Here is an 18,710-nt window from a genome sequence, read left to right as displayed (position 1 = left end):
GCAGACCCGGCCTGTGGAAGCTGTCCTAGGAGGTGCCACGTGGCAGAGAGCAGAATGTCTGGCTATTCTGGTGCTAAATGGGTTTGCTGAGAGCGTCTCTGTTCTCTTGACTAATCCACGGTGTGTGTGTGTGTGTGTGTGTGTGTGTGTGTGTGTGTGTGTTTAACTCATCCTTTTGCTTCCAAGAATGACTGGAAGCGAGGGGAATCTAACATGCATCAGAGTTTTATGAGCTGGGTGAATGAGGGTGGGTGAAAATAACCATAAATTGGTATGTATTGGCTGTACCCACGTAGGGGACAGCTTCAAGTCTTTGTTATTTCACCCCGGGGGTAGGAATCTGTATAAACACCCTCACAGTCCATCCCTCTCTCTACCCCCATCACCCTTGGCAACTGCAAGTCTGATCTCAACTATTACATGTACAAGGGATAAACAACAAGGTCCTACTCTGTAGCACAGGGAACTGTATCCAATCTGCTGGGATAAATCATAATGGAAAAGAATATATAAAAAAAGAATGTCTATATGTGTATAACTGAGGCACTTTGCTGTACAGCAGAGATTGGCACATTATAAATCAACTATACTTCAAGTAAAAAAAAAAAAACACAAACCCTCGCAAGGACTGTACCTGGTGCATGTCACAGTGACATGTAGTCTTTTCATTCAGGTCACCTTGCATGCAGAGAGCAGAGTAGCTCTGCTCCTGAAAGCACAAGTCTGGGCCAGCAACCACCCGCTTCTCCCCACTCTTTAGCCCCCTCAGCCTTTTCCCAGGAAAGATTTGTTGTCTCTCCTCCACATCCCATGATGGCTATTTAAGTGCAGCTCTGGAGGGCACAGTGACCTTCTAGGAACTTGGGGACAGCTGAGTTTTTTGGAAGTACTGAGCTGATAGGGTCCTATTAGGGCACCTGGTATGGAAAATGCTGCAGCTCTGTGGGATGTAGACAATCAAAGGGAGACAGGCACAGGAGAGAGATCCCCTCACTTTCCGTTCAGCTCTCCTTTCAATATATACAGTAGGGCTTTTTTCCTTCTTTTATTGCAGAAGAAGGTATTTTAATCTGCTCTTATCAAAAAGTCAAAATAAAATGAACAGGAAGTTTAAAAACAGGTCCCTATGCCAACTGCAAGCATATAGTGGTTGTACAAGAAATATTTGCTAAATTTAATTGAATTGTGGCTTAATGAGTCATTTCTCTGAACCTCAAAAGTGTTCAATTTTTGTGGAAAGGTTTTGCAGATACCTCAGATGAACAGGCTCTGATTGACTTTTTGGGAAATGTAGCACAGAAACGACTGCAACAATTTTCAAAAATAGATAAGGACTATTAAGAAACACATAACCAGAACAGAGCCACAGAATACGCAAAACCAATTTAATTATTAGTGTGAAATTTCCCTCTTAATTTAATAGAATTACATTATCTTAAAGAGGATATATGTATATTTGTTAAAAACAGTTCCTTTAGAATTAAGATGATTATAAACGTGAGTCAGGCAAAGGAGGCCCCACACAGCACACAGCGTGAAATGGAATCACTTAATTGGTGGCATCCAGCTTGCCACTGATGGTAACCAGGCAGAGCTGTGAAGCTTGTATAATTATGAGCAAAGCTGAACAGCTGTTTTTCTTTATTGATTTCTACCTTTTTCCTATAATGACTATTCAAATTTAGCTTCTTGATTTTTTTCCCTCAGCAAAATAAGGCTGCAATATTATCCAGCAATAAAAAGGAATGAGCTATCAGGACACGAAAAGACACGGAGAATCTTTAAATGCCTATTGCTAAGTAAAACAAGTCCATCTGAAAAGGTTAGGATTCCAATTACATGACATTCTGGAAAAGGTAAAACTATGGAGACAGTAGAAAGATCAGTGGCTGCTGGGGGTAGGGCATGAGGAGGAAAGTATCGACGGAACACAAGGGATTTTTAGACTAAACTATTCTAATGATACTGCAATGGTGGAGACTAGTCATTCACTACACACTTATCAAAATCTGTAGACTGTACAACACAAAAAGTGAAGCCTAATGTAAACTATGGACTTCAGTTAATAATACTGTATCAACATTTTGTCACCATTATAAGAAACCTGCTAGGCTGTGGCAAGTATATAACACCAACGATAATTATTGTGTAGCAAGACGTTAATAACGGGGGAAACTATATACGCATGTGGGGAAGGGTGAGCAGGTATATGGGACTTTCTGTTCTTTCCATTTAATTTTTATGTAAACCTAAAATTGCTTTAAAAAATAAAGTCAATTAATTACATTTTAAAATAAAGTCAGTAAAATCAAACTTTCAAACTATTAAGCCACATGATAGTAAGTCATTTGCAAGACTAGGTCACTTTGTTTTAAATTAATAACATGACTCCATTTGTACCCGATATTGCCATTAATTTGATATTAATTAATTAAAATTAAATAACCTTACTATTAAAAGAAGCACTAAACGTGTTTACTTGTTTTAGGCTTTGATTCCTGTAACTCGTAGTAAGAAAAATCAATAAAAACTTAATGTTTTAGAATATGCTTAATAATTAGTCCCATAAAAATTAATTTATGCATATGGTCTGTGTTGAGCCTGTTCTTATTGATTGAATTTTCCTTCCTCTCTGCCTTCTATGGCACCTCCCATATTAACTAGAAATTTGAAGTCAGGCCCGTCTGTGTGTGGGTCTCTATAAGGGTTCCAGACAGCCTGGAGACCTCTGCTGGCTGCAAATGATAAGGACACTAGATCAGCCCTGGGAGATGGAGGGGAAGGGGAAGGAGAGAGGAGAGCAGAAAGTTATCAGGGATCGACACGATCCTCTATTTGAACTGTCAAATAAATACATTATGTCTATCTCCCAGGGCCTTTCTCATTCATAAAACAAGCACAGACAGTAAACAGACAAGCCAGCACAGAAAGACTCACCCTGAAGTCCTGGCCCCACCACTTACTTGCTATATGACCTGGCGCATGTCACTTAAATTCTCCGCGCCTCCTTCCTCATCTATCAAGTGGGGGTTTGAGTAGGAACCCATCTGCAAGGTGAATTAGTAAGCTCAGCAGACCTTGCTCCTCACTGTATCTGTCTAGGTACTGTAGCCGAGACTGAAGGACAATCTGTTAAATAAAGTTGACGCTAGTGACAAAGAAAAATGGAATAGTGCCTTCGTCCTGATCCAGGACTTTGCTTTATCCTCTGAGCTCATACTTCAAATGCTAATTCCTCCTGGCCATTTAAGATGGAATTATAGCTTGAGAATAAATTTACCTGGGAGAAGCAGTGTGAATTACAAATTAAAAATCACTGAAAGTTTCTTTGAGAAGATGAGCTTCCTTACATAAGTAAACTTTGTTTTTAATAGCTACATTTAAAAGCAGAAAAAAACTTAGACAATAGTCTATCTGTCTTATTTCCAGAGCATGGAGGTGTCACAATTAAAATGTAGCCATGCTTGCTGGCAGCAAACATAATGGTCATATGAAATAACTGTTGTGAACATTTAATGCTCTTTTAAACAGCAGGATTATTCACATCCTTCCAATTTTTAAGAGATGAATAACTCTTCCAAGCAAATATTTGTATTTCTATGGCTTCTCTGTGCTTTCTTCAACTATGATAGAAAAGTCTGCAGGGAGGTCAGCCTTCCCAAACGTGGCCATAAGGCTGCTGGGGGATTCTCTAAAGCACTAACGTAGTTGGCTAAATCTGCTTCTTCTGTCCACCCTTCATTCTGTTTTTCTATTTTGTCCTTCAGTGTATTCAAATGAAGGATAGCCTGATTTCTTTCCATCCCAATGTGCTAATCTTCAAGGTCTCCAGCGTTTAAATTCTAGCTCATTAATAAGATTATGCAAGGGATCTTCATAGCTCAGACTCCTTTCCCCAGAATACACCATGTTCTCCTTCCCTGGGTCGTAAGATAAAGCACTGCTCAGTGGCAGTTAATCTTTGTGCTGCATGAAGCATCGTGAGATGTCACAGACCAGGAGGAAAAGATCCAGTTCTACCAGGTAACCTCAGCTGGACCTGTTACTCTGTTCCATTGAGCAATGATGACTCTCATCTTAACCTCCATGGGTATCATACGTGATAATAGTTATGATGGGCTTTTAAAATTGCAAAGCGCCCTACAAATATAATGTATCATCACAGTTATGTGATAGGGGGTTAAATATAATACAGTTGATTCTTAATATTCACAGTATTTATGTTTTCTATAGTAAGTGCAAACACCGAATTAGCAAATACCGAACCGTTGCTCTCAGGGGAAATACAGGGCAAGGTTACTGCGAGCCTCTGGTCACAGCATTTCATCAACCAATCAATACCTAACCTTGTTTTATGTGTGTTTCTGTTTAAAGACACCTTATTTAACATATGTTGTTGATTCACTAACATTAAACTCACGGCCAAAAGCACTGTAACTCATGCTTGAATGAGGCTTATTTAATCCACATATTTTGTCTGTGAAGCACAAAGCCTTCTTGCACTTAAGAACAACAGACAGCACTTCAGTACTTCATTTGGGGCCATTCTGAACAGGGAAATCACTAATAAAAAGCCCCCGAATGCAAAAGGACGTGGCACTAAATAGACCACAAAAATGACAGTTGTTCACAGTGTCAGAGCTGAAACGAGACGGCAGCGTTGCCCTGTCCCCCTCAGCTGGAAGGTGGGCGTTGGTGACAAATTTTTTGCTGCTCTGCACATCTCTGCAAATGACCACAAAAGCGCCACTAGTAGATCTTAACAAGTAGGTGAATTCACAAATATGAAATCTATGAATAATGACTGACCACATGAATATAAGAAGTTAAATTTTCTGTGTCTTCTGGAATACTTCTGAATATTATAATAGAAGAAATTTGGCTTTCAGAGTGTTTGCTTATCCAGAAATAATTGGGTACACAAATATACACTGATGTCAAAAACAGGTGAGCTGAAGATTTGGGACAAAAATAGATTCCCTGCTTTTGACAATCTGGTTTAACCAAATACTAAAAATGTCATAAAAACAGAACTTATGTTCTCTCACTGAATTTTAATAATAAATGCCTTTTTTGGTTTGTTTTTGTTAATGAAAAATAATTTAATTTTGTAAAAGAGAGGTGGAGATGTGATGGTACCAATTTGTCTTCAATTGAACATTTCCCAAAGTTTTCAGTGCTTATTTATTAATTCCTTGTTTTTATGAGTGACTTGGTATTGAGGTCAGACTTCTCTTTATTTTTTATTAATTAAAAGTCAAAGACTAGATGTAGTAACACTGCCTAAGATGTACTGAGCACTTACTATGTAGCAAGCACTGCGATAAGTGCTTTACATTCATCACACCATTTTTAATCTTCATAGCAAAGCATGTGACATCAGTACTACTATTACCCACAGTTTATAGTTAAGAAAACCGAAGCTCAGATATGCAGGGAACCTGCTGTAGCTCCTTTAGCAGATGGGACAGCTGATCCCAGGTGTCTGAGCCTGCGTTCCTAGCCTTTACTCTTCGAAATCTCCACTTCCAGCCTAAACTTTATTAAAAGATTTGCTTTTGCAGCTGTTTTATCTGGATGTTGAGAGTGTGTCTTTTGATTATGCTGCTGTCATTATCAATTGTATTTGTTAAAGACACATTCGGGTGACAAGGGGAGATGATCATGCCGCGGAGAGTGTGTTATTTTGGAAAGGATATTGAACGAACCTGCCATATGAGATCTTGGCCCCGTCATTTAATCTCTGTGAGCATCGTTTTCCTCAGCTGTGATATGATGAGGTTTAAATACATTATATCCTAGACACTTCTATGATTCTATGAAGGTAATGATGATGAAAAAAAAAACCCAATGGATTTCTAAGAATGAAAGTTATTAATGCAATTAAAAAAGAATGCCAAGCTAACTCACGGGACAAATTCCATCTAAATAGAAGGCCTCCCTCAGCCTTGAGAAGATTTTGGACGTTAAGACTATGTTAAATGTTCTTTAGGACGTGAAAAATTAGATATAATTGCATCTCTTCAGTTTTAATATTATTTCTTGCCTACCACTTAAATAAGCTTTCTCATCAGTGTTTTACTGCTTCTTTAATCATTATAATAAAAGCCGAAGGCAACTGAGAAGAAATTTCAATTAACTGTTTGCCATTTGTTCATTCATCCACTTTGCCGCATTCAACGCAGGAGGCAGAGGGTAATCACAGGGCGACGACCTGCTCTCAGGGATTCTCTCTGAAAGGAGCAGCAGACAGTTCAATCCACCACATTTTCCTCTGTCTCCATTTAAAGAAATGCATTCTGTTAATCATCCCCTTCAATCACACCTCTAAAAGAACTACAGGATTCTAAGCTGTAGATAAATATTTAATTCCCGTGCATTTCCCAATCTCTGCTGGCAAAGGCAGGAAAGTCGGGCATGAACAGGAGATGATGGTGTGATCACTGCACGTCCCTCCTCCTTGCCCATCAACCTTCTGCAGCGTCTCGGGCACCAGCTCCTCGTAGACACTTACTGAACACCACGCCATGAATAAACAACTCCAGAGAACAGTGTGGATTAGATCCTCTTTTGCCGCGATCACTTCTTTAAAATGGAAATTGGTATTGAGGTAACTGTTGAACCACATGCAGTTACAGAAATAATAGAGATACCTTGTATATTTTGCCCAGTTTTCCTCAAAGGAAACATTTTGCAAAACTATTGTAGAATGTCACAATCAGGATACTGAGATGGATACAATTCACTGATGGTACTCAGACTTTGTACGTGTGTGTGTGTGTATGTATTTAATTCTATATAAGTGGATCACCTGTGCAGGCCGTCTATTCATCACCACAGTCGGAGATTGAACAAATCCAACTGTAAGAATCCCTCGTGTTGCCCTTTTATACCCACAACCCCTCTGGCCTCTCTTTACCCCTCCCTCGCACCCCTGTCGCCAATTGCCGGCAACCGCTAATCTGTCCTCCATTTCTAAAATTCTGTCACTTCAAAAATGTCAGGTAAATGGAACCATTAGGTGTGCAATCTTTTGGGATTGGATTTTTCCTCAGAATAATTCCCTGGAGATTTATCCAAGTGGTTTTGTGTATCAATAGTTTGCTCCTTTCTATTACTGAGCCGTATTCCATGGTATGGAGATACTGCTTGTATTATTTTCCAGTGGAGCTGTATTCTTTTCTCTTTTGCCTTTCTGAGTAATGACCGTGTCCAAGTCAACCCGAGACACCATCTGCCTGCAGAAGGAGTGCGGGCAGAGGTGGGAGGAGGGAGGGTTACTACAGGTAGTGTTCAGTTTCTGACATGTGCCACGGGACCATGCATCCACGGAATACTCTGCAACGTGTCCAGAACAGAAGTCTTACTTTTTATCCCCTGGTTCCCAAACCACTTCTCACCCAACGCCATTCTCAGTAAATAGTACCACCATGTACCCAGTTACCCAGGCCAAAATCTTGGGGAGCCGTCTTTTATCTTTTTTTCACCTACCACCCAATCTATCACCAAATACTGTGGGCTCTTCCTTCAATATATTCCTTTTCCAAATGTTTCTCCACTGCTGCCACGGTAACCGTTTTGGCGCAAGACAAACTGTTTTGGGCCGTCTCTCACCGGGGCTCTACAGCTGGAACTTTGCTGCTCTCTGAAGTCCCTCCTGCCCGTTTACCATCCACCCCTGCGCTAGTTAGCACAGCACCCAGCAGCTGGAATGATGCTCCTAACAGCTCAGTCGGATCCAAGCCACCTGCTTCTTCCCACCTCACCTCCACAATGGTCTTCAAGCTGCTGTCCAGCTGCTGGCTAAGGCTCTAGCTTCGTCTGTCTGTCCTGTCATCATCGTGGTCCAGCCACCCCGGCTTTCTTGCTGTTCCTTGAACAAGCCGAGCACATGCCTCCACCTCAGCCTCCCAGCCTGGGCACCGCCCTGCACGCTTCCCGGGACACTTCCCCTCCCGCTGTGCACACGCTGCTACCCTCACTTCATTTAGGCTGTGCTTAAACGCCGCCTCCTCCCACCTTCTCCGAGAGGGCTTCCCTGAATCCTCCTTTATTTTTCTTCACAGCATTTACCGCTAGCTAACATCATATTACACAATTATTTTCTCAGCCTTTGTTCATGCCCACTGGAACACATGCTTCATAAAGGCAAGGGCTTTTTCTGTATTATTCATTGTTTCATCGCTATCGCTTGGCATATGTAAGCGTTCAATATACTTCTGAGTGAATTTCCCCAAATTCCTTTACCCATAGCTTTTTTTTTTTTTGTGGTACGCGGGCCTCTCACTGCTGTGGCCTCTCCCGTTGCGGAGCACAGGCTCCGGACGCGCAGGCTCAGCGGCCATGGCTCACAGGCCCAGCCGCTCCGCGGCATGTGGGATCTTCCCGGACCGGGGCACGAACCCGTGTCCCCTGCATCGGCAGGCGGACTCCCAACCACTGCGCCACCAGGGAAGCCCTCTCATAGCTTTTAAGCCATGAAGGACTAAGCAAAGCAGGTCACAGTGTCCTCCTGTGACACAGAGACAGTACCTGCCCTTCCAGCCAACGTGGGGAAGACACGAAGCTATTTCTTAATCGCAGGAGAATTTGGTGACAGGGAGCATGGTAGATTGCATCAATGCCCCCTCCCCCAGCCCCCTCTCCCTCCCCGTCACTTGCTGTTTCTCCGACTGAAGAAGCAAGAGTTTATTTCTCTTCTTGACCCTGGATTTGGTCAAATGGCTTAATTCGGACAATGGCATGCTAGTGGGAGTGGCAAGACCAAAAGCTTGAAAAGTGCTCACCCGACTGGGCTGCTGTCTGTGTCTCTGCCACTGGCTTGAGATGAATACGCCCGTGTAACCCTACAGCCCCGGGGAGGAAGATGACAGGTGTATCACAGACCCCTCAACTCTTAACTGACCTGCAGATCAGTGAGGAAAAGTGATTGTTGGAACTGTTCGTTATCTGGCACTTCTTTTTGGGGTCAATAGCTACCTGGTAGAATAAGTAAAAGCAAGGCTTTATTTTTAAGCCCAAGAAGACTATGAGAAAAGAGACCCAGAAGGAGAGAGAAGAGCTGAGCTTTGCCCGGAGAGCAGGCAGTGCTTACAGAGGGTGAGGAGAGGCCTGAGGCTGAGAGCTCCTGCCCAGCTTCCCCACGCGGGGCTCTGGGAGGAGCCTGCCACGTAGGGGGCTCTGCACCAACCTGGGGCAACCTGGCCTCGTCAAGAGAGGGTAGAAGAGTGAGCAGATGTGTCTCTGGCTCTCTCCAGCCCTTCCCTTGTGAGGAGTAAACCCTGAGAGGAAGCCCATGACTCCACCACGGGGCTGCCGTGGGGAGGCTGCCATGGGGAGCGGGGAGGACACGACAGAGACTCAGGGCTCTGTCCCCTCCAGTGAGGGACAGAAGCAGCAAAGGGAGTGATAGCAGATGCTCTCTGGGAGCACTGCCTCAGTCAAGGAGGGACTCGAAGTTCATCAACCTCAGATCTTAGCATCCAAGGCCAGACAAGCACCCAGGGACCAGGTGGACACAGGACACTGGGCTGGAGGCCAGCAGATGGCAGATCTTGCAAACTCAAGAAAGGACCAGCAATGATCCGGGTCCCTCCCTGTGATGATGTTAAAAAGAACGTTTAAGCTACAACATCTCACTGCCCACCCCCTTCTATGTTCCACACACCTACACACACGTGTACAGAAGGAAGCAGGGGACAGGGAGGGCCACTTGAGAGACTGAGCATCTTCGTTCCGGAGGGACAGAGCACGACAGAAGGCACTGTTGAAACGGCAAGTCAGACTCAGCTGTCAGCCAGACTGGACACCGTGTATCTGTCCTTGCTACCCTAGAAGGAACGTCAGCTCACCACAGACAAATGAAGACACTGCATTTTCTCTGCACGTCCAAGTTGTTTCATGCATGACAATGTGCAACTCTGTTATAACCATAGCAACCTCCAATTTGGTCTCCCTGCAACCTCTCACTCACTTCCTGTTATGTATTTTCCACTCTGCAGATGGTGTTATCTTTCTAAAATGTCGATCTGATCAGGTTATTCTCCTGATTAAAAAAAAGTCCTTCCGTGACCCCCTTTGGCCCCCAAGACAACATTAAAACCTTAGCATGACTTGGGATGGAATCCAGTAATATGGCGACGTCTCTGCCTTCACCTCGGATTCTAAAGACGGCTGACAGCCATCCCCTGAGCTCTGCACTTTCTTCTGGCCTGTGGAGCGTGCAGGGTAGGGATGCAGGATGAGCCAGAACTGCTGGGAGTTACTGCTCCTGGCAGCAGCCCTGAGCCAGACCGGGTGTGGAGGAGGGGCGAGGCCTGGCTTCCGCCTGCTCTGCGCTGTCTCCCGCAGTCCCCCATGGTCCTGAGCTCTGCTTGCCCGCAACGTGAGGTGCCCGATAATGGTCCATTCCTTTCCCTGTTCCATTTCTCCACTGCCCTACTAGTATTTCCTGGGGTCCTTTCTCAGATAAGCTGGTATTCACGTCCTCATCCCCTTGCCATTACTCCATCAAGGGGCTTCTCTCCTGGAACAGGGGCTGGACCTCTGACCTCAAGAGCTCCTCCTGGGAGAACCCAAAACATGATAGGTGGCCCTCTGTAAGCACTAGGTACAATTCATCAACACACTGGGCCACATTTTCAGAGTGAATGTGGGCATTGCTAACGATACACACTTGTCCTGGCACGAGGCAGCTGGGCAAAGCAGGACATTTGGTCCCTCCTTATAAAGCCTGTTTTGATATGAACCCAGCTTACGGCTGCTGCATTTTGATCACCTGCTGCTTCTTACCCTAATTCAACCCTTCTGAATGAAACTGGCTGTGGTTCCTGAAATTTCCCTCACTGCACATTGTGTTTTCAAAGCTGGTCATAATACCGCCCAGCCCACGTGCTCCTTTGCAGTGTGAGCTCGTCACTGAGCCATCAAGAGGCAGAGTCAGCTTCCCCTTTCCTGGAATCTGGGCTGCAGCCCAGATCTGGCCAGTAGCAGCTAGTAAAGAGATTGTGTGTGAGCTCTGAGGCTGGGTCTTAGAGACCTCCAGCTTGCACCTTTGCTTTTTCAATGCTCCTTCAAAGAGACCAACTACCATGAAAGGAGGGAGCCCAGGCAGCCATGAGGTAGAGCCTGGGGCAGGGGCAGGGTGGTGGGGTGGGAGTGGGTGTAGGCGGTTGGCTTGGAGGGGAGAACTGGGGTCCCCCCCACCGGCTGACAGCCCCAGTGAAACTCCTGGGATGCCACGTGACTGAGGCCACTGTGGGCCATCCAGTCATTCTTAGGCCCCAGCTGAGACCACGTGAAACAGAAGAGCCTTCCAGCCAGGCCACAGGATTGTGTGAAATAATAAAGTATTGTTTAACCTGCAGAGTGTTCGGTGGGTTGCTGAACAAAACAACTGAAAAATCCCTCCTCTCCCTGCCCTCTGCTCCTCCCCGTACCTTTGCCCGGATAACTGTAACTTATCACTCCGATCTCAGTTTCTATGTCGCTTTCCCTGGTGTGCCTTCCCGCATTTCCTAGACGGGGTTAAGTGCCCCTCCTTCTTGCTCCCAAAGAACCCAGTATTTCCACCTTCCATTTATCCTGCCACCTGTCCTTCCCCTTCAAATTGCCTTTTCATCCTTTGCTGCTCTCTTCCAGTTAGAACCTAAGCCCCTTTAAGAAACTGTGCCTGTCTTGGACACCACTCGTGTTCCAATGACATATCCAATGCCTGGCGTGTGACAAAGGATGACTACATATTAGTTCAGTTATGACTTAATAAAAATAACTAATGTTTATTACACACATACTATGGGGCAGACCCCATGCTACCTGTTAAACATGTGTTATTTTGTTGAATCCTGTAAAGCAGGGACCTTTACTATTCCTGTTTTATACACGAGGAAACAGAATGCACAAGATGTTAAGTAACTTGCCAAAGTCATACTGTTTGTAAGTGACAGAGTAAGAATGCAAACCCATGTGTATGACTGCAAAGGCTGTTCTTAACTGCAATCCTTACATATCAATCAGGATGGGCTAGGTTGTGCCACAGTAACAAATAGCCCAATAGTCTTGGTAGCTTAAGAAAGCAAACGTTTTTTTCTTTCTGATGCTATAGATTCGTCATAAGTTGACAGGGTTCTCTGTACACTGTGGTAACCGAGGGATCCAGTTTGATGGAGCAACCACTGTCTTGAGGTTTGTCGATCACCCTATCAAAGGGACAGAAGGACCCCAGAGGGTCTTGCATCAGCAATTAAATGTTCTAGCCCAGAAACTGCACATGTCTTTTCTACGCATCACTTTTTTGGCTGGAAATACTCAGTGAGCAGTGTAATGTCTACCAGAGTATACCACTTCACCCATGAATGAACATAGTGGTATGTCATCTCCTGCTGTGTGAGGAGACTTCGCCAAAGTTCTGGAAAGTTTTGGAAAACCCTAGAATAAGGATTTCTTAACAACAGATCATAAGATTCACACTTTAGATTATAATGGAAATCATACAGTGGCTACCAAAAGGTCTATCTTCTATCACAGTTGCTTTGATAGTCATAGTTTGGAAAAAAGCTCTGGGACCAATATGACTTACAAACTATATTAAATTCAAATGAATCAGCATTCACCTTTAATTTTACCACCCCAGACGTTGCCACTGACAAATAGCTCTGGTCAGTAAAGCAGTGATTACTCTGCATTGGTTAGTACTCAACTTCTTTCCAAGTACAGCTTCTCAAACTCGTACAGAGGAACTAATACCTTTTTCCTATAGAAAAGTTATTAATACCTTTAATTAATAGGTAGTTAATTAAGGTAAGGTATTTCCTACAGGTCTACTTTATTATGATTTTGTATTACTAAGCTGCACGGCCAAAACACAAATAGTTATTCTGAAAAAAATAAAAAGAGGGCTCAGAGTTTACTTTCTAAAAAGAAAAGTAAAATGAGTACTGCCATCCTGAAAACAGAGGCTATCTGTTTAATAACACAGAACGTACAGTGACATGACGAGCAGCAGATGCCGACATTCTTCTGAATTCTTGTCTGTAATACACCATAATGGTGCACGACATCAAGGAACCCTAAGTATAATTATCCTTTTAGTTCTCACACGGAACAGGAGAACCTTCTCAGCTTTAATATTGCATTTTCCACCTTTTAAAAAAATTATTTAAAACATATGTCCTGATATAAAGTTATCAGTCATAATTCTAGTTATTATCCTAAAATGTTATATGTCACAGAAATATCCAAGTTTCCTGCTAATTGCATTGTACTCAAATTTTTAACCATGCTATTTTAAGTTTTGTCCTCTATAGACAATCATTACTTTAGGCTGATGTTTTTACAAAATGAAGATTTTCAAGAAGACTCATAAAAAGAACTTTAAAAAAAAAACAAATGTGGGTTTCTGATAGCCTTTAGGTAATACCACTGAATTGGGTAACAAATGACAAAACTCTAATGGAAAACCTGATTACTTCATCCAGATCAACAGGAATTAATTACATGGGACTGAATGAACTGATGACTATGGTTTATAACTTTATGACTTTTTGGAAAATATACTAGCTTTAATTTTCACTTAAAAAAAATCATAATCTTACGGGTTCAAGGGTTTTTAGGCTATATGTAATCTGGTCTCACTCAATCCAGAAAACTCCTCAAAGTACAGGACAAATTTCCATTTAGATTTTGTTACATACTCTTAATCTTGGAAAGTCCACTACCTCAAAATAGTGGCCACTCATTTTTGAATAGCTTAGCTATTAGGAAGTTCTTTCTAATAGGAAACTGAAATTTTCCTCTCACTGGGCTACTTTGGTCCCACTGAGTCAGCCTCTACGAAGCCTTACCCTTCTTTCATGGAGCAGTTGTCAAATAATGAAAACGGATTCTTTCACTTCTCTTAAATCATATCTTTTTATTGGTATAAATACCATCAGGTCTTTTGATTTTTCCTTTAGGGGTCCTCTATCTATCCAGTCTTCTTAAAAGATTAATATACATCTTATAACGAGGTGCCTAGGATCAGCCATGACATCCCAGCTGAGGTCTGACTGTACTTCCTTGCTATGGACACAGTTCTCTTATTAAGGTAGTTCAGTACTGTATTTATTTAAAAAATCAGTCACCGCATAATGTTGGCTCATATCAAACTGTCCATAATACCAACACCCTGAGTCTTTTTCTGTGATACCAGGAGTCTTCCATCTTCTACTTACGTGCTTTTTTTTTCCTTTTGGTCTAAGTGCAGGAATTAAGTTTATATCATTATATTCCACCTTATTATTTTTATCCTATCTTTCTAGCCTGTCAAGATGCTTTTGAAGGGCTTTTTATCATCCAGCTTATTAAACCATCCCTCTCAGCTTTGTGTCATTTGCAAACTTAATAAACATTCTATTTGTGTCCTTTTTTTTTGCGGTACGCGGCCTCTCGCTGTTGTGGCCTCTCCCGTTGCGGAACACAGGTTCTGGACGTGCAGGCTCAGCGGCCATGGCTCACGGGCCCAGCCGCTCTGCAGCATGTGGGATCTTCCCGGACCGGGGCACGAACCCGTGTCCCCTGCATCAGCAGGCGGCCTCTCAACCACTGCGCCACCGGGGAAGCCCCTATTTGTGTCTTTATCCAAGGCGTTGATAGAAATGTTGGAAAAACGTGAGTAATACAGAAGACCTGCTTCAGGCTTCCAATTGACTTAAAGATTCTCTTGAAAGATTATTAAATCTGTTGCTGAAAATCAGACATATAAAGTCTATGACATCACTCAGCTAGTGAATGATGGACATAACTAGGTCTGGTGATATCTCCACTTTGTGAAGCTTTGCTCATTGCTAGGGATCCTGACTTCCTTCTTGGCTTGGAGGATTCAGAAACGTGGCAACTCATTCCAAAATTCTGATGTTGGTTGACAGCAATCACCGTTTTATTTCTAGAATATATTTCCTCTGTTCCCTTTAGAAGTCACACTTGTCGTTGACTAGGTACCCTTCTTTCATTCTTTTTATGTGCCCTTTTTCAAGCAGTGCTCATCAAAGAGCTCCATGTGGAGTCCTATTATTTATTTAGATCCACCTCCTTTTCCTTCTTTTATGCGATCAGTTTCTGGTTAGCAGCCGACGACTCAGCTAACCAACATCCTGGGGGCGTGGATCGCTAGGGGTTGTCAAAACCTTACTGGTTTATCCTAGATATCCTTTTGAAGTTCAATCCGTCTTTCCAGGTGGATATGTACAGAGCTGGTGAGTGCGTATTGGTTGTTTCTCACTGAAGTGTATGTCAGTTTCAGAGGGAAATATTAAAGGGCTTCTCATCAGTCCTGCTCCTACTAAATGACCAAGCTTTTAAGGAACATCGGCTGGAGGAGGTGGCCAGTGATCAGCCTCGCCAGACACCCACGTGTCTTTTGTGGTCCTCATGTGTGACTCCTTTGATTGTATTAACAGAATTTATCTTCAGAGTATCAGATCTCTTCCTTGCTTCTTCATCCTTCCGAAAGACGCGGGTGTTATCAGGAAGCAATGCCTAGCTCTTGGTGTCACACATCTGTTTCAAATGCCACCTCAACCAACGACTAGGAGGGACATTAAGCCCATGGTTCTCAGTTGGTGGTGAATCTGCCCTTGGGGAGAACAGTTGGCAACATCTAGAGACAGCTGTGATTGTCACAACTTGGGTTGCTACTTGTATCCAGTTGGTAGAGGGCGGGGGTGGGGCACTGCTAAACACCCTACAATGCACAAGTCAACCACCACAACAAAGGATTATGTATCTGACCCCAAACTGCAGCGTTGCTGCTGTTGGGAAACCTGCTTTAAGAAAATAACCTTTCCGAGCTTTGGGTCCGTTTCCTGTACAATGAGGGTAACAGTGGTCCAGGGCAGTGTCGTGAGAATTATAGGCAGCACTGTACTTAGAACACACACCATAACGACTGGCACAGAGCCAGCATCAAAAAACGGTAATTATTTTCTTAATTATTACCAGGCATTACATTGGTTACTCCCTAAGATGTTATTAGCTTAATACTAAAAAGGTAGTTCATTTACTCCACAAATATTTTTTTGAGCACTTTCTATAGGCTAGGCACTGATCTGGCTGACGCAAATAAATTAGTTAAAAGGAAAACAAGGCAACACACTCCAACTTCAGGAAGCTAACAGCCTGCAAGTAGGCACTGTGTTCCCATTTTGTAACTGAGAGAACCCAGGCCCTGCGAGGTTCAAGTAATGTACCCAAGGGTTCAACACTGATAAGGGGCAGAGCCTGGATTCCAACGCCACCAGCTGCTACAGACTGAGGTGTCTGTAATTTGTGTCTCCCCAAATTAATATGTTGAAATCTTAACCCCCAATGTGATGACATCAGGGGATGGATTTGGGATTAGATCATGAGGGTGGAGCCCTCTCGAATGAGATTAGTGCCCCTCTAAGAAGAAACAGGAGACAGCTTGCTTCTCTCTCTGTCATGTGAGGATACGATGAGAAAACGGCTGTCTGCAAAGTAGGAAGTGGGCCCTCACCCACCCAGTCTGCTGGTACCTTGATCTCGAACTTCCCAGCCTTCAGAACTGTGAGAAATAAACGTCTGTTGCTTAAGCCACCTAGTCTGAGCTGACTAAGACACCAGCTTTGCCTGATTCCAAAGCCTACATGCTATCTACTCCATTATTATCAGACGCCTACTTTTAGGAAAACCAGATTGCAAGGTGTGTGAGAATGGCATATCTCACTTCTGTGCTAACTTTTATTTATTGTCTTAGCATCATCATCCATATACCCTCTCATTCTGCAGGATATGCTTTTTGTTTCTTTTCCCTTCTGCTCTTTATTAATTTAACAAATGTTTATTGAGCACTTGCTCCTTGTTAGGATACAGTGGAGCTAAGACACACTGCCTTTGTCTGCAGAGAGCTCCGGGGCTGGTGTGGATGACAGTCCGTCTCAGCAAGTCTCGTGTGGGACCTGCAGCATCACCTTAACTTACCCTCAGGTGCATGAGGCCATGAGGCCACCTCCATGTCGGGACTGCGGATGTCCTTACAGGTATTTGTGCTTATTTATGTACCTCATCACGTTTGCTTGCACAGCAAAATTTTCCTTTGGTGAACAGAAGACTCTGGGTGTAACATTCTTACATCTGAAGTTCATGTTACGCTTTTAGATTTCTAGCACAGTAAATACTTAGTTATTATAGAGGATTTGCCTTTACAATGTTATTTGTTCATGATCCTGAAGGTCCACGCCTCACTGCATACTGTAATTTTGCTGAAGTGCCAATTTCATCACCTGACGTGAAATACTGATGAACAAGAGAGTGTTACGCATAGTGAGGGAACCTGGCAATCACCCAACATTCCTGTCAAACTTGACTCTGTGAGTTTCACTAAAGAAATAAAGTCCATTGTTTCAAGTATGTTCATGGTGGATGTTACTTTAGGAATATCATAGTGCAGTGTCTTTAGGAATATCAGTGTCATAGTGCAGGGTTTGTTTTGATGGAATCATTACAACCCTGAAGGAACAGTCAGAATTTCCAATTGCTCTTCACTGCACCGTGGAACGCACGTGGCGGCATCTGGGCACTCACCAACATCTCAGGGTCCATGCCCTGTGGATGCCGAAGCCCCTGTCCCGCTAAAATACTGGCGTATGTAAACAAACTATAATGGCGTCACTTGACCTTCAGCTGCATTCCTTCTGGACCTTGGCCCTTAATGACAAGTTCTTTTGATCTGTTTAACCATGGACTCTCATCAGAGAGACGCAGCTTCAAAACTACTTTACCACATACTAGTTGAGTAACTTTGGCATACTGACCATGCTCAGCTTTAGTTTCCTCCTCTGTAAAATGAGGGTAATAATCATAGGTCTTGCCTAACGGGATTGTTGTGACATTAAGTTGTCACATTTACACACGTAAGACTTTCAGCACAATGCCTAAAACGGCAGGTGACCCGTGAGTCTGGGCGCTCTTTCCTTCTCCACTTCCACCCCACCGACTGAGCTATTGCCCCTCCTTCTCGCCTTTGTGCTGAGGATGTGGCCCTTTTCCGTGGGGCTTTACCTACAACTCTGTTTGCCCCCTGTCTTGCCTGGTGTCTTCCTGGTTCTAAGTCCTGGAATACTTTTTGCTCTTGGCCACTCTCTGACATGGGATGTAGGGCTTATCCCTCAACTGGTCAACCTCTGCTACCCAAATCTCCTTCTTCTGCCTTTCTCTTTCTTTCCTGAGTCAACCATCACAGAGTGTTTACAGCACAGTAGTCAGGAACAGAGACCCCGGTACCTGACTGCCCGGGTCCAAGTTTTGATTCCACCACTTAAATTGGTGGCCTTGGGTATGTTATGTAACCTCTTGGTGCCTCAGTTTTCTCCTTTGTAAAATGGAGATGATCACATTGACTATCTCATGGAATTGCTAGGAAGAGTAAATGAGTTCATGTATCTGAAGTGCTTAAAATGGAGCTTGGCCCATACAAAGTCCTATATAAGTGTATATTATTGTTATTTACTATTATAGGTTGGGTCCCCTGTTCCCTTCATTATCTGCTAGCTCCTCCCACCCCCATCTTTTAAAATGAGTGCTTTTAACGATTAATAACATTCTGACCACAAATTCACCTCCTCCTTGGCCAGCACATTACCCACCATCTGACTATTTCCACTTTGGGTTCACAATATACGTCCTCTTAGAAAAAAAATTCATTGGCTTTACATTAA

At 43.4% G+C, this 18,710-nt stretch overlaps 1 protein-coding gene across 1 annotated transcript in view; it reads right to left on the bottom strand.

Annotated features, from left to right (window-relative positions):
- Positions 1-18,710, bottom strand: part of CNTNAP2 (contactin associated protein like 2) — a 2,079,227-nt gene that overhangs the window by 112,879 nt on the left and 1,947,638 nt on the right. The gene's annotated exons all lie outside the window — the stretch shown is intronic.

Source organism: Monodon monoceros, unplaced genomic scaffold (genome assembly GCF_005190385.1).
Source record: "Monodon monoceros isolate NGI ecotype Baffin Bay Population unplaced genomic scaffold, NGI_Narwhal_1 Super_Scaffold_2, whole genome shotgun sequence".
NCBI lineage: Eukaryota > Metazoa > Chordata > Mammalia > Artiodactyla > Monodontidae > Monodon > Monodon monoceros.
Note: the sequence above shows the minus strand (reverse complement) of the source record. Positions and strands in the feature narration are given on the sequence as shown.